Below are 22,826 nucleotides of genomic sequence, written 5' to 3'. Positions count from 1 at the left end.
TCTGATAACATCCTAATGGGTCGGTTTTCACCAATATATCTGTAATAAGGGCATAAATCTGCAAGAACTCAGATATTGTCCAGAAGGGTATTATGGCATTATACTGTAGGAACTCAGCTGTGTATTCAGGAAGGGGTTAAATCCTCATTTAATACTGGGTCACTGTGGAATGTAGAAAGATCACATTACCAGACCACCATCTGAGAAGGATGACCAGCTGGCTTAAGTAAAGAGCCTTTTGTGTAGCCAAATGCTCCTTTTCCTCCCCCAACTGTATGGCAGGGATGAAACCATATATACTCTTAACATTTCATAAGGGGGCTTGCTTATGAGTGACATCATCATTGTGGGAGGGATGAAAAAGACTTACAATAAAAGAACCAGGATTACTGGGGCTCTTTCTCTTTCTTACCTTTGGGATGCTCTGAGAACATCAAGTAAGTGATCCTTGCAGACACATAATTACAGCACACCATATTTTCACATAGATTGGGCAAATGTATTAGTGTAATATTGATGTATAGTTCACTGCTGAGTATTTATAAGTGATTTGCATATGTGTAATTTATATTTAATCTGCATATTGTAACTGTTTATGTAGCCTCATTGTAATAAAAGTTTTTGTACTGCTGGAATAAGACTGTGTGAGTGATATTATTGCAGGTAGTTTAATTAAGCTAGTGATTGTGTGTTAATATGTATTAGCCTTTCATTAAAGTGTATAGCAAATAGACACTAAGATTTATAGAGTCTTAGGCACCATTTAAATGCAGTTATGTCATTGGCGAGCCGACCCAGCAAATTTTCTTACCAATTACACTTGTTTAAAGGGGGGACAAATCCATGTTCTTTTTATAATACAAGTGTGATTTTTGGACAAAAATTGAACCTAGTTTTTGCTATCCAAGAGGCATTTAGGCGAATACCTAAGGATCAGTTGAACCAGACCCAGAGAAAATCATATCGCGCAGGACGTGAATCTGATTTGCTGGCAGTCTGAAGACACTTTAAAGTGTGAGTGTGGAATTAATTTGTGCCTGTTGTTGATGAGAATACTGACATAGTTAAAAGACTGAAAGATGTGTGGTTGCAATGTGAGAATGAGAATAAGCTTATTGATAAAAAGAGGTTTTGTTTAACAAAAGAAAAATCCAAATTACAGAATTGCATGAAACTGTTGTTAGCTATTAAAGACCAAATGAATAGAGCAATCTTTGAACATTCTCCCCCAATAGCCATGTTAACAGAGATCAATTGTAACACATTAGATGAGAATTGCCCCACATGTGGGGTAAATGCAGAATATATTAATACTTTAGAAGAAAATTATGACGCAAGAGGCCAACTTATAGCTTCATTGATACAGGGGCTTGCAAACTTAACCCCTGTTGCAGTATTAAATGAGGACAATGCATGTGTGTCGCAGGAAGGTAGCCCACATGCTGATGGGGGAAGGGTGCTGAGTCCACATGTTGATGGGGAGAGGGTGCCTATTCCACACAGTGAAGAAAGATTTGATCACACACAAAATACAGAGAGCACACACATTCCCATACTAACCCCACAGATAACTAGGCCAAGAACATTAAATCCAGAACATCAAACAGATACTTTATTACTAACACCCAGTTTAAGATCCAGTCGAAGAAATTTAACTCAAACGCAAAATTTACCTTTTTCTACCACCTCTGCTGAAACATCATCCCTGGTATCAACTACCCTTAAAAAACAAGATAGAGGGGGCGGAGCTTGGCCGCACTTGCAGATGGCCGCTTGCTGAGTTAGCTCTGAAGCCTCAGTGCACCTATGTGAGAAGCTAGAGTAACCCAAAACCTGTCAGAACCCCAATTCAGCTATATAACAACCCTAGACACCAAGCGGATACTAATATTTGAAAAGGAAGACCGCTTGCTATCAGAAAGACCCCCCCCTGGGTGAAGACTAACTGTGAGGCCTGGAGCGCGGTGTTTAACCGCGACGCAACTTCACTGCTGCCTACCCGTGGTATACATACCACCCGGAACCTTGGACTGCCTCGCTTCTAACCGGAGACTGTTTAGTGCCGGGAACTTCGCACCGGCACATGCAATACAGGCCTTTTGCGCTGCGGCTCATCACGTGGTGCGGCGGCCCTTCCCTGACCACACGCATACCAACCCGGAGACCGGTGGAGATATAGCTGGCCATAGATTGGCTTTGAAGAGCAGCCCGAACATCAGCCGAGTGTGCCGGAGGGGTTTAGAGCCCTAGAAGTGAATACTGAGGAGCCGCTTTGTCCCGGTGGAATCGCACTAAAGCAGAGCAGGTGAGAGCACGAAAATAGTAACGGGGCCTAGGAGGAGTGGGACGACTAAAGTAAGCACCCTCTGCTATAAACATTATACCGCAGGGGGACAAGATTCCTGGCTGCAAAACTGCATTATCCACTTATTGAAAGAATAGGCTCCTAGAGTGGGGGAGGAAGATAGTAAGCAGCAACAGATTACTCACGAGGCCTGCCTCTCTCACATAAGAGGCTTATCAGGCAGTGAGGAGCATAGTGTGGCTACATTTCTACTACCATTATGGTCAGAAATGACTTACTAAATCAACCAAGGGCTCTCAGTCCTCTAGCCTGGAGAACTATCTTATTGCAGCTGACACCCAATCAAATGCCAGCAGGGAGGCCTCTGAATCCAACAAACAGACTGCAGCTGTGCAAACTTCCAGCGCAGACCACATTTTCTCTAGTTATGTTACCAAAGAAGATATTAGGCACCTATCTTCCAAAAATGACATTAAAGAAGCAATGATGGATGTGAAAATGCTATTTGGGGAACTGAAAAAAGATATAGCTGCAGTAGACCACAGAGTCACACAGATGGAGGAGGTGCAGGAAGAGTTCAGATCTGGCCTGCAACAACAAGCCAGCAGTATACAGTCTCAAGATACAACGGTACAAAGCCTCACAGACAGAATAGAGGATTTAGAAAACAGGAGCAGGCGTAATAACCTGAGGCTCCGTGGAGTACCTGAGACAGTTAATCCGCCTGACTTAAACCGATATATACAAGAACTATTTAAATATCTGAAAAACACTCCTAATGCGGCTGAGGTTCCAGTGGAAAGAGCACACAGGGCGCTCAGACCCAAGCCACCAGCCAGAGCCCCGCCTAGGGATATCATTATTAAATTACTCTCATACAAAGACAAGGAAGACATTCTAAGACACTCCAGGAACAAACACCCCCTAATATTTGAAGGCACAGAGATTCAAATTTATACAGATTTATGTCCTGCTACACTCCAAAAGAGGCGAGATCTACGCTATATTACTTCCATCCTCAAAGAGCAGCAAATTCAGTACAGGTGGGGCTTCCCCACATGCATAATTGCGTCCAAAGAAGGCACTTCCGCTATCTTCAGGTCGCTGGATGATCTTGGCGCCTTCAATCAGGCATTTGGCCTGCAGATTCGGCCTCCAGGAGGAGCAGCTGCACGTGCACACCCTGGACTGGGGATGGCTCGAGGTGCGGATGGCCACTGATCTCAATCTGGACTCCTACAACAAAGGGACCTGACCCACTGTCATATTTTGCACCACCTAAAAGACCCCAGAAATGGGAAGTTTTCTCCACTTGAAACTACAGCCCAGCTAGACTTCTAGACAGATAAGTAAAAAGCCTTCCACCCCCTTATAGTATCATTGTAGTGTTAATACTTTTCCTTTAGCTTAATTACCCTTTGCTTATTTAACCTATACACAGGGAATTATGTTATTTTCACTAATATGATGAGGCAGCTGCAGGCGGGACGGACTGATATTTGGACTGTAAAAAGAACCCAGTCCTGGAGCTGTACTCACAATTTCTTGGACACTGGGACAGACAGGATGTTTTGATTTATGATGTTTGTTTTTATTGTCACTAATTAGTCATAGCCAATGCATTTACAGTAATAATGTCATAATGCAATTATTTTCTGATATCCTAGAAACAACAACGGGTTAATTAGTTAGCTACACAAAGGGAAATTGAGTTTATTAGATGCCATGCTATGTTAATAGTCTAAATCACAATAATACAATAAAAAAATAAATAAATTAAAAAAAATATATATATACATATATACATCAAAGTTATATCCGAATGTACTCATACTCTCCTTTTAGCTTACTGACTCTTGGCTCATGTATTTAAGCACGGGGAATTAAGTGATTTGCTCTAATAAGACAAGGCAGCTACAGGTGGGACGGACTGATGCTTGGACTGTACAAAGAGCCCAGTCCTGGAGCTGGTCTTGCACTTTTTCTCTAACATTGTGAAAGTTTGGATATTTTTGTTTCTGAAATTTATTCTCTGTTATCATAGAAACAGCAGCAGATTATTTAACCACTTACACTAAAAGGAATTGAGCCTATGAGATGCCATGTTCTATTCATAGTTTAAGATCCCAATAATACATTTTAGCATATAAAAAGAAATAGGGGGGGGGGGGAAACATACATACATAGAAATCATATCTGAATGCTCAGTCGTATCCCCAAGACTCCGCAAAGTGGAGCTGGGATCTGAACGATCATTCTTCAGTTATAATATTGGGCTCGCTGCAGGAGCAGGGGTCCGGAGCTCAGCTTTTATCAAAGGGCAGACAGTGGGGATTATAATTTAGGATCCCTTCACCTCGTCTTAGTTAAAAATAAGTTATCCGCAATTGGTTCATACACACGTTCTGACAATTACTTTTTAGATAATTTAGGGTTACTTCACCTACAAAGTTTATCATTATAATTATAATTTGTATAGGTGTATTGAGGCTAATACCTCCTGCTGTTTAACTACTCTTGTTTTACAGATTGTTCCCCTTTTTTTCCTACCACTCTCTACCCCAAGTTCTGACGAAGCTGGAAGCAGCGATCTTTGATTACTGCTTCTTTGACTACCAGACAATCTCCCCTCTAACCCCCTTCCAAACACCTTTTTAAGACCCACTCCCTTTCCCACTATCACCTTATTCTTCTTCCTCGACGACCTCAACTGCTCATTTATATTAACAACTCCCACCCTATTTCTATACTACCTCTATACCCTCCCCCTTTCCCCCCCCCCCCCTTTTTTTTTTTTTTTCTTCCCTATCCGCCCCTTAGATCAGCATGCACCCGCAGGCCAAGATACATACTTTAGATCTCGTTACTATCAATGTTAAGGGCTTGAATAGCCCTGAGAAAAGATCGGTCGTCACCAGAGACCTGGATAGGCAGGGTGGAGATGTGATTTTCATTCAAGAAACTCACTTCTCTAAGGTCAGAGAACCTAAATGGTTCAATAGACACTTCCCAACTGCTCACTTCGCATCTGGACCTTCCAAAAAGAATGGAGTTGGGATCTTGTTTCGCCACTCCACACCATTCCAGACTGAACAAGCATTAAAAGATCCTAATGGAAGGTACTTAATCTTAGACCATGCCCCAGTCAGATGTACAATAGACTGGCCCAATACCCCGATAATACCATATCTTTGGAGATTAGACGAAAACCTATTGGATGACAAATCTTTAACGCAAAAACTACAAGATGGGATTAACGAATACTTTCGTCTCAACGTAGATGAGACTCTAGCAGACTCTATGGTGTGGGAGGCGCACAAGTGCGTGGTCAGAGGTATACTGAGGAGGCACAGCGCAATGTTGCGCAGAGCAAAGAGAGACACCTACAACACCCTGCTAGTTCAAGTGAGCCAAACGGAGTTGGCTCACAAGGAACAACCAAACAACCGAGAAAGGCAGGAGAGCTTATCTGAAGCTAGATCCGCTCTATTGAACCATCTACAGGAAGAACAACATAGGAAAGCACTTATTTTGCGCCAACAGTTCTTCGAGCATAGTAATAAAGCGGGTAAACTTCTGGCCCGGGCACTGGCTAGGAAGAGACTGCGCTCCTATGTTTATGAGGTGGTTGACAAACGGGGCGAGAAACACAATGACGGGCAATCTATTGCTAATATTTTTGGACAATATTACAAGTCCTTATATAATATACGTGATTGTGTCGCCGGACAGGGTGTTCTAGGGGACGAGCAGACCCCCACACCGGAAATCCTAGATTACATCTTGAAGGCAGATCTCCCATGCCTATCTGGGGAAGAAGCAGAGGCTTTGAATTCTCCCCTCACCTGCGAGGAGCTCATATCGGCCATTAAAGACCTCCCAGTAGGCAAAAGTCCTGGCCCTAACGGATTTGGGACACGTTATTATAAGAAATTTGCAGGTCTCTTAGTTCCTCGCATGCTCCGCCTATTCAATCAGTTATCTGAAACACCAGAATTGCCGCACTCAATGCTTGAAGCATTTATTTCAGTGATCCCGAAACCGGGTAAACCAGAGAATCTCCCTAGCAGTTATAGGCCCATCTCCCTGCTTAACTGCGACATTAAAATCTTGGCTAAAGTGTTAGCAAATCGTCTTAAAAAACGTCTCCCACAGCTGGTAAGTACTGATCAGGCAGGATTTATCCCAGCCCGTGAGGCACGTGACAATATTCTTAGAGTCATTCAACTGATTTCACACGCACAGGCAGATTCCGCACCGTTGGTACTTGTATCAACGGATGCGGAAAAAGCCTTTGATCGGGTAAATTGGACCTTTATGCAGCATATCATGAGAAAAATGGGCTTGGGAGCAAGTTTTATAAATCTAGTCCTCTCCCTGTACTCCAAACCTAACGCTAGAGTCCGGGTGAACGGCTTGTTCTCAGAACCCTTTCCTATCACTAACGGCACGAGACAGGGGTGCCCACTTTCACCCCTGCTCTTTGCACTCGTTATGGAAGTTCTGGCAAGCCACATCCGAGCGAACCCTAATATCAGAGGCATACAAACGGGAGGACTGGAGCATAAGCTGGCAATGTATGCCGATGATGTTCTGTTGACATTGGCAGACAACTCCCGGTCCCTGCAATCTGCACTGGAGGAATTTGAGGAGTTTGGCCGGGTTTTGGATTTCTCGCTCAACCTTTCTAAGTCCGAGATCTTGAATATATCAATGCCCCAAGAAACTTTCCTAAAACAAGGCTTCTGTTGCCCCTTAAAGGTTGCTTCCAAACATTTGAAATATTTGGGCATCACCTTAGCACCATCGATCTCAGATATAGTCAATGTGAATTATAAAGCTATCAGAGACGATATTCAGAGAGATGTGAAGATGTGGGAGAATAAAACCATCTCCTGGATGGGCAGGATTCACGTCGTTAAAATGAATATCCTGCCTAGAGTCCTATATGTAATGCAAGCGGTCCCCCTAGCCTCCGCAGGTCACCTAATTCACCAAATACAGGTGGCAATGGAGACATATGTCTGGAAGGGACGGAGACCGAGAATACAAAAGAGGACAATGTACCTCCCCAGGAACAGAGGGGGGGCAGGCGTTCCCCGCCTGAGTGATTATTTTACAGCAATCTTATTGCAGCACATAGTTGAATGGTGCCGGGGATCGGCGGACAAGGCGTGGTTGGCCCTTGACAGGGAGATTCTGCAGAGGGGGAACGTGGGAGCACTGGCTTGGATTAGCCCTAACTCCCGCCCAGACCAAATAGCGCACTACCCTCTGATTAGAGAGGTTCTGCAGATCTGGGATAGAACACTCAGGACGGGGAGTCATATCTCCTCCATAGTTTCCCCACTAATACCCGTCCGAGAAAACCCAGATAATGGCATTGCCAACAAAGCTTATTCCACGGGCTCATGTTATCCACTGTCCGTAACAATGGTCTCTAACGCTTTCACAAATGGGAATTGAAAACACAAAGGGATCTTGCTGATTGGGATCAAGAGCTCTTCACCTCTTGGTTTCGAGTCGCCCAACTTAAGCATTACCTCAGCACCTTGGGGAGCAGAGACTCTTTAAATAAACAGAGAACGCTGTTTGAAACACTTTGTACTTCGGAAACCCATCCCCGCCATTTGATCTCGACCCTGTACAAACTCCTGATAGAAGGAGAAGAGGATGCGTTGCCTTCTTACGCGGTTGCTTGGCAGAGAGACCTGGGAGTGGAGATCGATCCCAAAACATGGTTGATGATCTTCAACAGAGCTAAACGAAACTCTGTGTCGGCAAGGCTGCAGGAAATGCACTTTAAGTTTTTGAGCAGATGGTACCTCACCCCTCAGAGACTGAAGAAAATATACCCCCACGCTGGTGGGGAATGCTGGAGGGGCTGTGGAGAAGAGGGTTCTATACTGCATGTGTGGTGGCAGTGTCCGCTGATACAGCATTTTTGGACGGAAGTACTTGGAGAAAGCAGCAGACTGCTCCGGGTAATTATCCCATTAAACCCCAACTACATGATCTATCACGAACTCCCAAAGATGGCTATGGAAGCCAAACGCCACTTACTCCTCCTCATGTTGAATGGGGCCAAGAGTCTCATTCCGAGACACTGGAAGACGCCTCAGACACCAAGCCTGGACGAATGGAGACGGGAGGTAAGAGACCTCCTGAATCTAGAGAGGTATCACTACCTGCAAACTGGGAAACTAGAACTACACGAGTATATGACTCTAATTTGGGAAGGTAGAGACATATAAACCACTACTGATCTGGCAGAGTATACAAGACCTGATTTGCGTGAGTTAACGAGATGAGGCCCGTGATGTGTGGAAACTACTCCTCCCCTCTCCTCCCCCCCCTTTTTTTTTTTTCTTTTTTTTTTCTCTCCCCCTTCCTAACCTTCACCTGCCCCCTCCGACCTGAACTTCTTAGTCCCCTTGCTGATACCTTTGTCCCCCTACTGATACCCCTCTTACTCATTCCTTCCCCCATACACCTTTACTTAACACTCCCTCAACCTCTTTACAAAGACCTGACCAGGCTGAGTGTGCCGAATAATCAACTAGCTGATGGTATAAGGCAAATCCAAACCCTCAGATTACGAAAAGTTTAGTTTTATTTAAAAGATTTGTGTCGACACACTCGGCTAAGGATGATTAAGCCGATTCCTGTGTTAAGAGTTTTTCTGATTTAAAAAATGATCGGATGTCTTGTTATTAATTAATGCTCAAATTGTTTTAAGATACATACAACACTATGTTACTCTGTAATAAGTTGAGCTTCATGTATTTTGAAATGCTGTTACATGACGATGGCTGTAATATGATGTCTGATCATTCAATAAAGCTTGTTTCAAAAAAAACAAAAAAAAAAAAACAAAAAACAAGATAGAGATAAAGTAATCAGACAACTGGTAAAGTTAAAACCTCTCTTTCCAGTGTATGATGTTAAAGCAGATGTATTTACTAACATGTCAAATTTTGAGTCTGCAATAAAACAATACATGCTGTCACATAAAGAAGCGTGTATAATGTTAAAAATTTGGCTTCCCGGCAGCATTGCAGCTAGATTACAATCACCAGTTGCAGGCCCAGTTAATTTGAACACAGATTGGTTTAAGAAGGATAAATGGGGTTCAGATGGGGACAGATTAAAAGCTGTTTGTAAACTAGTGACAGGGAGTAGAGATTTAGACAGTCACTCTCTTGCAGAAATGCAAGTAGCATTAAATGATGACCCATGGGTATTTGCAGCTAAATTCGAACAATTATATAGACTGACACACAGAATTTCACCAGAACAGACACCTCATGATATGTTGCAGTATTTAATTAAAAAATTCACATATTTGGAACCTAGCATACAAAAGATGGCTGAGGAAAAGAATACACTAGAGGGTGTGTTATCTATTATAGGTAAGGCTAGGCAGAACATTCTAAAGAAAAGGAACACAGGGCAACACAGAATTGCTATGGTAACCACTAATGAAGGGAAACAAAAATATTCAGAGGGTCCCTTTAAAGGTACTTGCCATTACTGCAATAAATATGGGCACAGACGAGTAGATTGCATTTTCTTAAAGAGGATTCAGAAGGAAACTGAGGGAGAGCACCTCCAAAAGAAAGCTATGCTCAGAATTGGGTAGGGAGAAATAACAAGATTAAGCCCCCAGATAAAACAGGACAGGAATACACCCCAAAGCCTAGGCCTGGTACTAATCTGTATGGCCCAGCGCATGAGGCTTTGAGAGTGATGACTGTGGGGGGAGGGGAAGTGGGATATCATGAAAAGAATTATGAAAATAATTCTCCTGATATCCTGCTCTGACTGACTACCTCAGGCCCTGAATGACATGGTCCCTATATGCAACACCTTTAGGGATCATTCTGGACGTCCCTGTGTCTATGGTGTGATTGAGGGCCATCGCACAAAACTCCTCATAAACACAGGAGCTTCAGTAACTCTGACAGACATACCATTAAGTCCCCCAAAAGGGACAAGACAGACATTTCTTGTGGGACTTGGGGGATCCCAGTCCCAAGCATCCCTTATCCCAAATGTGACTATGACACTAGGTAATCAGTGGACTAAGGAAATTCCCATTTGGCAGAGCAAAAACACAGAGGGTACAATACTTGGTGCTGATATAATGAGATCAGAAGGGATGATAGTGGACCTGTGTAACAATGTTTTGTGGAGGGATACTAGAGGGAGAAAACCTGTAATATTAGATAACTCTTGCATCAGTCCTATAGCATCCATTGCATCAATTCCTTCAGAAAGGGTGTGGCCGGATACAGAAAGTCACCCTGATTTGAAGAGATTGGTCATGGACTTCCCTGACATATGGGCTCAACATAAGAATGATTGTGGCATATTAAAAGGCATTGAAATCAACATTGTAGGCCCTGACCTCCCTCCACAATGACAGTATCGTTTTTCAGCAGAAGCCATTGAACCTGTGAGGCTTCTGCTGAAAGCCAAGGGATAATTAGAAAATGTTCCTCCTCTAATAATTCTCCTTTGTGGCCAGTAAAGAAAGCAAATAATACTTGGAGGTTAACTGCTGATTTTCGTATGGTGAATAAAGTTACCCCATCTGTTACAAATCTAGTTGCTTCTACTCCTGAAGTGGTATCCAAACTGAGTGCCACATGTAGGTGGTATTCTGTTCTGGATATAAGTAATGGTTTTTGGAGTATCAGACTAGCCCCAGAGTGCCAATATAAGTTTGCTTTTTGCTTTGATAATACGCAATTTTGCTTCAATTCGCTTCCTCAGGGCTTCCATAGCTCGCCAACATACTTTCACCAAGCATTAGCAGAGGTATTAAAAACATTCTCAGTCCCAGAAAGTATAATACAGTATGTAGATGATATTTTGTTACAAACAGAGACAGTAGAGGAACATTTGGAGCGGCTGAATGAACTGTTTGACTTGATTGCTGAATCTGGCCTCAAGTTAAACACTTCAAAAGTACAATTAATGAGACAAAAGGTGACATTTTTGGGAGTATCAATCCAAAGGGGTACAAGATGCCCTACTAGAGAACAAGTTATAGCCATACTTCAGGTGCCCAGACCTTTGCATAGGCAGTCCTTAAGACAATTCTTAGGCTTGGTAAATTTTTCTCGTGATTTCATTGAAGGGTTTGCTGAAAAAGCAAAACCTCTCTATGATCTTTTGAAAGGGGAGGATGTTGGGAAAATTCCTTGGAGTGCAGAACATGAGGAAGCATTTAAAGTGTTAAAGGAAGGTTTAGCATCAGCCCTTGCCCTTGCCACAGTGGAGAGGGAGGCCCCTTTTGCTTTACAAACATACACATCTGACACTGCTATTTCCACAGTCCTACTGCAGGAGAAGGCTAAAAAATGGAGGCCTGTGGGCTATTTTTCCAGGCTTCTTACTCCAGTAGAGAAAGGTTATTACTCATGTATCAAGGCTTTGTTATGGGTGCATTGGTCAGTTCAGGCTACTGAGCATATAGTGGGATTTGGGAAGCTCATCCTCCAAACACCACACACCCCTATAAAACTGTTGTTGGAAAAATCATTAAGTGGGGTTTCAACACAAAGAGTGACTAGGTGGTTAATAGATTTGCAACATTGTGACATCACTGTACAACACAATGCAAAATACACATTACCCCAACTAATGCACACTCAGGCGAACCCCATGACTGCACAGAGACATTCACACACAGGGAATCACCTCATAAATTATTCAGGGACAAAACTTCTCCCAAAGATTTACAAATTTATGTAGATGGTTCAAGATTTTGGCAGGATGGTCAATTTAATACTGGTTTTGATATTTGGGTCCCCTCTCAACAATTAGCTCTTAAATTTATGCTACCAAGATCATTCTCAGCACAGAGAGCAGAATTAGAAACCATTTCTATGGCTTGCCACAGGTTTGACACAGAAGACATTTCTATATACAGTGCCTATGTGACCAGATCACTGACAGAGTACTTACCAATTTGGAATCTAAGGGGAATGGTAGACTCAGCAGGCAAACCATTGTCACATGTTCAAGCCCTTAAGAAATTGGTAGATCGGGGAACACAGCACCCATTGCAGTCAGCTATTGTTAAAGTTAAGGCACACACACATTTCAAAGATGAACATTCACAAGGGAATGCACATGTGGACATGTTAGCCAAACAGGCAGCTTTAGATGGGGAACCATGGCAATCAGATGAGAATGACAGTGAGACACAGGAAGCATGGAGAGAGCATGTTGCATCTAAAGATACAATGGCACATATAGCAAAGATTACAATGCTAGATTCAGAGGTACCTGATTTGAAAACAGAACAAGCTACAGATCCTAACCTTTTCCCTCTGTTACAGGAACAGCAAACACTCCCAAATGGTTATTCAATTTGTAATGGGTTAATATGTTACTCTAATCCCACTGATCCACAGGATAAATTGGATTTTGTGGTCCCAAGTCATTTGCAGGGACCTATAACACAGCAAACACATGCTCTTCTTGGGCATATTGGCCAAAGTGCATTAGAGTACCATTTAAGGCAAACATTTAATTGGCCAGATTTAGCAGAAACCTGTTTAAAATGTGTACAAGAATGTTTAATTTGTGCTCAAATTAATCCACGTCCTAAAGGTCAGAGACCCATTCTTCAGAGAATACCAGTAGCAGATGGTCCCTGGAAAGCTATCCAAATTGATTTTATAGGCCCACTTCCACTATCAAAGGGGGGTCTCAGGTATGCCCTAGTAATTGTAGATATTTTTTCAAAATGGGTTGAGGCTATTCCACTATGTTGTGATACTGCACAGGATACTGCCAGAGCACTATGGGAACATGTTTTCTCAAGATGGGGGTTTCCAACACTCATTGAATCAGATAGGGGTACACATTTTACAGGCCAGGTAATGCAAAATCTCTGTGTCCTACTGGGAATACAGACAAGATTTCATGTACCATATAATCCACAATCCTGTGGTATAGTTGAGCGCATGAATCGCACATTAAAAACAAAATTGTCAAAAATGCTTTCCCAGTATGGTAAATCATGGGTCACACATCTTCCAGCAGTTCTAATGGCTATTAGAGCTACACCATCAAATGCTGGAAACAAGAAATCAAAACAAAAGCATTCTTGATGGAGGTGCGCCTAAGGTGACGAAAACGAAAGTCAGTGCAAACAATCCGATGTGAGGCCGCTCTTCTTTATCGTATGTCAACGGTGAGAAAATCTGTAGTGGGAAAACAGGAAGGCGCCAATAGGGTGATAACGTTTGAGACCCTGACAGGTAAGTATGAGAAAAAAGGGTACTCACAAGTAGGGCGGCACTTAGACGTGCCAAACCAAGCAGACCGGGACCTCAGCGTCGCCCGGAAGACTCAAAAAGGCAACAACCAATCGTCAGGCCGGACCGAATTCCGTGTGGCCAGTCAGGAGCACTGGATGCTGCCACACCTCTCTCTTCGTATGCCGATTCCAAACACTGGCAAGAGGATAGGAGGTAGGGATATCACGTGTGAAGCTCTCCCGATTACCGAGAGTTTAGTTAGCACACGCCAACAAACTGGATAACGAACTGGATAGAGGAAGGAGCAAACTCCAGCAAAGTTACTTAAACAAATTTATTAAAAAGTTTAAAAACAATGCATAAAAGCAACGCGTTTCTCGGCTACACAGAGCCGTTTCATCAGGCTGTTATACATATTCTAAAATGCCTACTGCTTTAAACACTTCCTCTAACCAATCAAAACCATTGAAATTTACACACCCCTCCCCACCTCAGCGTGCGTGTCAATCTCAGCTGATATGGAGAGTGTGTGGAATCATAAGCGTGCCACTTGATATTGGCGATTTTAATATCGTCTTACAGATAGTGTCTATTCTAGTTAGACACTATATTATTGGTCACATCACTATTATGAACACATACAATTAAGGCAATGTGAGTAAACATAATAAATAAGTAAATTTGGGCTTTCATTTCAGGCTATGATACACGTTACACATTAGCTTTTTATCGAAACTGAACTGACATGAAATGTAACTCCTTATTACAGACTTGCAAATCAAACTGTTTGTACAGTTCGCCAATATAAAACACAATAATTACTCAATCATACCAAAAATTAATCTAAACCAAACAAATAAACAATAATAGATAAAAAAAATATATATATATATATATATATATATACCCTATACACCATACATAACTAAAATTACACTATAGGAAAAAAACTAATTAGCTATCGAAAGCTGCCAGATCAATATTGGCATTGAGACCTGATGGATTTAGAGTCTGAAGCCTATAGATCCAAAAAGTCTCTCTCTGTCTAAGTCTATAGAAACGATTGTAAAAGTCTGATCTTGGAATATGTTCAATAGGAGTTATTTGTAAACAATGTAGGTTACCACTATGTTTGGTGTTACAGTGTCGCGGTACACTATGTAATTTGTAGTTCTTTTTAATGTTTCTAAAATGTTCAGACCATCTGATGCTCAAACGTCTACAGGTGCGCCCTATGTATTGCAGCCCACAAATACAGGACAGTAAATAAATCGCATAATTCGATGCGCATGTCATCCGATCGCTCATTTTATAAGTTTTAGAAGTCGTATTTGATTTAAAGATATCTACGTTATGTGTTATATAGTGACACATTTTGCATTTCTTGTGATTACATTTGAAACTACCCTTTCTTTGTATTTTGCAAATGGTGTCATTAGTGGTATTGTTACTGATCAAGTTGGTCCTGTTTTTAACCACTTTACTAGGTGCCAAAATTCTTTTCAAATTGGGTGCTCTTTTGTAAATAATAGTGGGTTTATTGTCTAGTAGTGGGCCTAAAATAGGATCTTTTAGTAGAATTTTCCAGTGTTTCATAATACTCCTTTTAATTATGCTATGATTGCAATTGTATTCAGTGATGAACTTAGTCCTATTACCCATGCCTACCTGAGTATGTGTGTCTACTACATTTTTCTCAAAATATTTTTTTTTTTTTTTTTCTGTCATCATTTTTTGCCCTATTAAAGGCACTGGTGATGATGTGTGCTGGATATTTTTTCTCTTCAAATCTATCTTTGAGGATTTTACTTTGCATCTCATAGTCTATTAGACTGCTACAGTTCCGGCGAACTCGCTTGAACTGCCCATATGGTACATTTCTTTTCCAAGGTAGGTGATGATTGCTTGTGAAGTCTAAATAGCTGTTGCAATCAACCTGCTTAAAGTGAGTACTAGTCGAAATCCTCCCCTCCGTGAAACTTAACTCTAAATCTAGAAAAACCACAGTCTTAGAATCTATTGTGCTAGTGAATTTCAAGCCCTTGTTGTTACTATTCAAATGACTCACAAAGTCTTCGGCCAACAGTCTATCACCTTTCCATACCACAACCAGATCATCTATGTATCTGCCATAATACACCAGGTTCGCCCCAAACGCAGAGTTGTAAACATATTGTTGTTCAAATGATCCCATAAAAAGATTGGCGTAACTTGGGGCGAACCTGGTGCCATGGACGGCCATGGGCACCAGGTTCGCCCCAAGTTACGCCAATCTTTTTATGGGATCATTTGAACAACAATATGTTTACAACTCTGCGTTTGGGGCGAACCTGGTGTATTATGGCAGATACATAGATGATCTGGTTGTGGTATGGAAAGGTGATAGACTGTTGGCCGAAGACTTTGTGAGTCATTTGAATAGTAACAACAAGGGCTTGAAATTCACTAGCACAATAGATTCTAAGACTGTGGTTTTTCTAGATTTAGAGTTAAGTTTCACGGAGGGGAGGATTTCGACTAGTACTCACTTTAAGCAGGTTGATTGCAACAGCTATTTAGACTTCACAAGCAATCATCACCTACCTTGGAAAAGAAATGTACCATATGGGCAGTTCAAGCGAGTTCGCCGGAACTGTAGCAGTCTAATAGACTATGAGATGCAAAGTAAAATCCTCAAAGATAGATTTGAAGAGAAAAAATATCCAGCACACATCATCACCAGTGCCTTTAATAGGGCAAAAAATGATGACAGAAAAAAATATTTTGAGAAAAATGTAGTAGACACACATACTCAGGTAGGCATGGGTAATAGGACTAAGTTCATCACTGAATACAATTGCAATCATAGCATAATTAAAAGGAGTATTATGAAACACTGGAAAATTCTACTAAAAGATCCTATTTTAGGCCCACTACTAGACAATAAACCCACTATTATTTACAAAAGAGCACCCAATTTGAAAAGAATTTTGGCACCTAGTAAAGTGGTTAAAAACAGGACCAACTTGATCAGTAACAATATCACTAATGACACCATTTGCAAAATACAAAGAAAGGGTAGTTTCAAATGTAATCACAAGAAATGCAAAATGTGTCACTATATAACACATAACGTAGATACCTTTAAATCAAATACGACTTCTAAAACTTATAAAATGAGCGATCGGATGACATGCGCATCGAATTATGCGATTTATTTACTGTCCTGTATTTGTGGGCTGCAATACATAGGGCGCACCTGTAGACGTTTGAGCATCAGATGGTCTGAACATTTTAGAAACATTAAAAAGAACTACAAATTACATAGTGTACCGCGACACTGTAACACCAAACATAGTGGTAACCTACATTGTTTACAAATAACTCCTATTGAACATATTCCAAGATCAGACTTTTACAATCGTTTCTATAGACTTAGACAGAGAGAGACTTTTTGGATCTATAGGCTTCAGACTCTAAATCCATCAGGTCTCAATGCCAATATTGATCTGGCAGCTTTCGATAGCTAATTAGTTTTTTTCCTATAGTGTAATTTTAGTTATGTATGGTGTATAGGGTATATATATATATATATATATATTTTTATCTATTATTGTTTATTTGTTTGGTTTAGATTAATTTTTGGTATGATTGAGTAATTATTGTGTTTTATATTGGCGAACTGTACAAACAGTTTGATTTGCAAGTCTGTAATAAGGAGTTACATTTCATGTCAGTTCAGTTTCGATAAAAAGCTAATGTGTAACGTGTATCATAGCCTGAAATGAAAGCCCAAATTTACTTATTTATTATGTTTACTCACATTGCCTTAATTGTATGTGTTCATAATAGTGATGTGACCAATAATATAGTGTCTAACTAGAATAGACACTATCTGTAAGACGATATTAAAATCGCCAATATCAAGTGGCACGCTTATGATTCCACACACTCTCCATATCAGCTGAGATTGACACGCACGCTGAGGTGGGGAGGGGTGTGTAAATTTCAATGGTTTTGATTGGTTAGAGGAAGTGTTTAAAGCAGTAGGCATTTTAGACTATGTATAACAGCCTGATGAAACGGCTCTGTGTAGCCGAGAAACGCGTTGCTTTTATGCATTGTTTTTAAACTTTTTAATAAATTTGTTTAAGTAACTTTGCTGGAGTTTGCTCCTTCCTCTATCCAGTTCGTTATCCAGTTTGTTGGCGTGTGCTAACTAAACTCTCGGTAATCGGGAGAGCTTCACACGTGATATCCCTACCTCCTATCCTCTTGCCAGTGTTTGGAATCGGCATACGAAGAGAGAGGTGTGGCAGCATCCAGTGCTCCTGACTGGCCACACGGAATTCGGTCCGGCCTGACGATTGGTTGTTGCCTTTTTGAGTCTTCCGGGCGACGCTGAGGTCCCGGTCTGCTTGGTTTGGCACGTCTAAGTGCCGCCCTACTTGTGAGTACCCTTTTTTCTCATACTTACCTGTCAGGGTCTCAAACGTTATCACCCTATTGGCGCCTTCCTGTTTTCCCACTACAGACCATCAAATGCTACCAAGTGTTCTCCCTATGAGCTCATGACAGGGAGAAAGATGGCATTAGGCCACCCAGGTGAACCACAATTGTCTACCCCCTTGAGAGAATCTGTGTCTAGAGATCAATATCTCTCCCAAATTCAGGAGCAGTTGAGCTCACTGCTATTTTTTTTTTTTTTTAATAGTTTTTATTAAGGTTATACATATAATGAACATCAAACAGAAGATCGGTAGTAAATACGTCAAGTACATCATAGGTTAAGTAAGTCATTACACTCAGGCCTGTAAAAATAACAAAATACCAGGCTGTCACAAAACAAGAGGCTAGAGCAAATCTGTTAAACAAATCACTACTGACCTTGGAAAATGGAACCTTATTTTGCTTTTATAGATAAGGAAAATACACCTCTAATGTTTCAACAGGCCACTTATGGGCCCATGTAGACAAAGTAATTTATAGGAGGTGCTCTAGTGTAACTCACGGTCACTCTTGGACCTTGAAAGAAAGGGGAGATGGTATAGCAGGTTAAACATTGTATGGTATATATATATAAAACAGAGCGCTCTGGGGACTATGATATCTGTTTACTTCACAGAAAGGCTTAAGCTAGAGCCATAATTGTAGGGGCTATGTGAGATTACCACACTGGGAATGCTATGGGGGTCCCTGTTTTAGGGCTTAAACTAAAATAAGACTTGAGCGTAGCTAGGTCCTTAGGAAACCCTCAGTAATAATAAAGGGGCTACAATAGTTATTTGAACCTCAAAATATATTAGCTCAAAACTTGGGGAGTCTGTGCTATCGGCGGGAAGCTATATATCTAGTGAACCCAACTTGGGGCTGCAGGGAGCCTGTACTAGCTTTAAACTAGGGACTAGAATTCTCAGCATGCCACACTACCTCGGCCACTGGCAGTGCGGGTAGATGTCGAGTAATTCCAGGGCCCTGTTAATAACCCCCGAGAATTATAGTAACATCGGTCAAACAATGTAATGAGCATAGCCCAAGTCTCATACTGTCTTAGATATGGAATGAATTACCTATCCATATCTATGTATCACAATTCATGACGCACAGACTACCTATGGTAAGTTACATTCATATTATAAACAAACTAAGAACTAATATAATTAATATACCCCTGTCTATAAACTTAACCCCCAGTGAAGTTGTGCTAAATAACATAGAGAATATAGAACCTCTACATACACAGTTTCATTATATGCTGAATATCTATGTATAGGAAACCTTGGGGGAGGACAAAAGATGGGACTAAGCAATACAATAACAGGTTAACTTTAAACATTTCAACAATCAACCCTCAGTTCAGCGTGAGATAAGAATGAGTACTGGGATCTATCGAGTCTTAGGCTGGGTGTCTTGGATCCCCCATCTGCTGTCTATATTACCCAACCCCCAACCTGGAGCGGGTATGAAAGATGTCCAGCTGGGAAATCGCTATAGCTCCAAAGTGATTATGAAGGAAAATATGTTCCTTACAGACAGGGTCTCTTAGAGAAAGTAAATTATCCATCTTTAAGGTGCAGGGAGCTTTCTCCTCTAACAGCCGGCTAAAGTCATTGCCCACAATGTTAAAGCTTGTCAAATTATCTTTGTGACCACGCATCTGTAAGTCTAGGGGTCTGAGCTGCAGAACTTTACCTGCTGCCTTCACCTCAGAGCTCGATTCCACTAGTAAGGGAGCCAGATCTGCTGTTTCCCTCTCCAGATCACACGGGCCTGCAGTAAGACCCTGTGGCGCAGTAGCAGCATGGGCCATGTAGTTGTGAGCGTGTGAGTGCTGTGACTTTACTTGCGGCTGCAAAAGAGGGATGTCCATGTCCTGCGACTGGAAGTATGCAGCAGGCTCCGCGAGTAAAGTAGTGTGGTGAGTTGCGGCTGCAAAAAAAAGCATGCTGAGATCATTTAGTAGCTGCTCATAGGATTGCGTGATTGCGGTCTTTAATGAGCACTCCCATGCGTCCACGGCTTCTAAGGCATCCATAGTATGACCTTTTTAAAATCCTCTGTCCTCCGACAACAGTATGATCTGCGGCGTGATGCAAATAAGAATCTATAGAGCCACCAATGATAAAATATACCCAGAGCGGATTAGACCTGCTGACCCCAGAGAACTTGGGGGGGGGGTGTTATTAATGTTCCTTTTTTTCCTTAAGCCGCCATTTGAGTCGCTTTCATCTTGTGGTCTATATAATTCAAAGCAGTAGGGAAGATGACTTCATTTGGTATCTTTCGGTTCAGCTGTTCTTCCTCTTCCAGATGATATTTTTTTTAAACAAAAAGAAAATGGTTATATAGAAGAGTATGCCACAAGTTATCTCTGGTTTATGTGGAGCTTCACTTTCTGCGACTTGCCATGGCGGCTGCTAGGACACGCACCCCTCACTGCTAATTTTTGCTGCCTCTAATATGGCCCCAACAGATTGTAAATTTTCATCTACACCTCAAACACCTCTGTTTGAGAAGGGGGGATTGATCATGATTAAAACATTTTGCAAAAATTCTCCCTGGGATGCAAATTGGGAAGGACCTTATAGAATTTTGGACAAATTGGGTAATACTGTAATTAAAATATAAAGATCAACCCCTGGGAAAACCAGAAGGCAGCCTGGTTACAAATGGGTCCATGTTGACCAATGTAAAGTGTATAGAGGGACAGTTGTCCCAGATGTATATATTTCTGCTAAGAACTGATATTCTCTTAATCTTTATTGACAGATTTCATTATGTGGAGCCTGAGAGGAATGATCGCCACAAACCTATTTGTATTTGTGTGGGTGTTATTGCAAAAACTTCCAATCTGTGACTGTAATGAACTTTCAATCACCAACCTCACAAGGAGTCGTAGATGGAGCTCAAGCAGCATCATCAGAGGATGGACAGGCTTCTGCAGCTCTCAAGACCTTAACAAAGATTGTTTGGGAAAATTGACTTTTAATGTGGGTGGGAAGATTGAAATATTTGCAGAAAAACATCAAGACAATCTAATTGGTTTTTGGAGGGTCAATCAGGGTAATAAAGTTGAATGGGAATGTAAGTGGGTGGCTTGGGGAAAATGGACTGTAGGTCTGATGGGAGAAGGTATTTCTGTGTCTACAACATTTACAAATACTATTCACACTATAAATGGCGACAACTATAATATAACCAAGGTTATATTTGAACAACAAATTGGAGAAGGGATTAATTGGAGGGTTACAGCTGCCAACTTTGGTGGAGGGATTGAAGTATACTTAAAAATAGATCAAAAAAAGGAAACAACTACTTTTGCACCTTTGATCTATTCTACTTTAATCACTACACCAAAGAGGAAACATTATGACAATACTCCAATGTGTGAGGGGAAAAGTGTTGTTTCTAGCGGTCCATTTCAAACAAGTACAATCAAGCCAACTCCAGTATTGAGGGATGCCACATTCCAATTTATCACGTGGAAGATTAAAATAATAGATTGGCTAGTTTCCACACATTACCAAAATTGTTCCAGAATTACTGCCACTATGGAAAAAGCATTAGTTAAGTGGGCAGAAGATACTAGGAGAAGGACTACAAGTGATATTGTGGATACAGTTTTAGGAGGTGTGGGCACAGGGCTAGGGGTGGTAAATTCCATTGACATATCCAGCTTAACAGCAACCTTACAGTCTCAGGGGATGTTAAATGCAAAAGGGATTCATACGCAACAAATGATAAACATCCTGGTAGAGACACTGACACAGAAAGTCATTCAGGTTCAGGGTCCTGCCATTCAACATACAGAGGAAATACTGATAGGAGTAATTAGTAGGCTAAGGGAAGTATCCTGGGATTTTGTGTGTATTTACATGCAGACAGAATTATCAACTGACTTTAAATTAATAGCACAGGCAATGGAAAATAACCATACACCTTTGGGAGGGTGGGAACAGTCTGTTGTTAACAGTTTTGCATCAAAACACAGAGAATTATGGTTAAACAGTTGGTTGGGCTGCAGGGAAAATATATGCAGGGCTACTTCACTTGTGCCCACTAGTGATACCTATCAGAATGTTTATCATTTGTTTTCACTAGGAACACCTGTCACAGAATCTCATGTTTTACATCATGAGTTAGAGTTCCCAAATTTTATATGGAATGGTTCCCATATGGAACAGGTAGACATGTCTGGCTGCATAAGGTTTCCTTCTAAAATTTTATGTCTACCCAACCAGGCAAGAATAATTTTTGATTCCTGCTGGCATAATCACTCATATTGCAATGGTTTTGTGGAGAAAATTAATCCCCAAGATATGATTTTTCCCTTAGGACAAGGAAAGGTGTGTTTTGTTGCATTGAAGCCTAAAGATGAAGTACATGTATGGTTTGACAGGTGTAATTCAAGGGAACAAATCACACCAGGGATTTATTGTATTACTAGGTACCCTGTGAGGATAAATTCACTACCGTTTAACTTCACTGCCCCACAGTTACTCACATATAACGCTACCTTGGGGGCTCTACTCATAACACCAATATTAGTAGATGATGCACCTTGGCAAAAATGGGTTGAACTACAAAGGGTTGAACATACTTTTACAGAGATGTCAAGTGCTACCTGGTGGCAGAAATTAGCAAATTCCTTTTCGAAACAGTCATCATGGGGTTCTGCATTGGGAAATCTGTTCATACATCCATTTATAATCATATTATTTATTTTTATATTATGTATAATTATTCAAATTTGCATGTGTTGT

Source organism: Bombina bombina, chromosome 1 (assembly GCF_027579735.1).
Source record: "Bombina bombina isolate aBomBom1 chromosome 1, aBomBom1.pri, whole genome shotgun sequence".
Taxonomy (NCBI): Eukaryota; Metazoa; Chordata; class Amphibia; order Anura; family Bombinatoridae; genus Bombina; species Bombina bombina.
Note: the sequence above shows the minus strand (reverse complement) of the source record.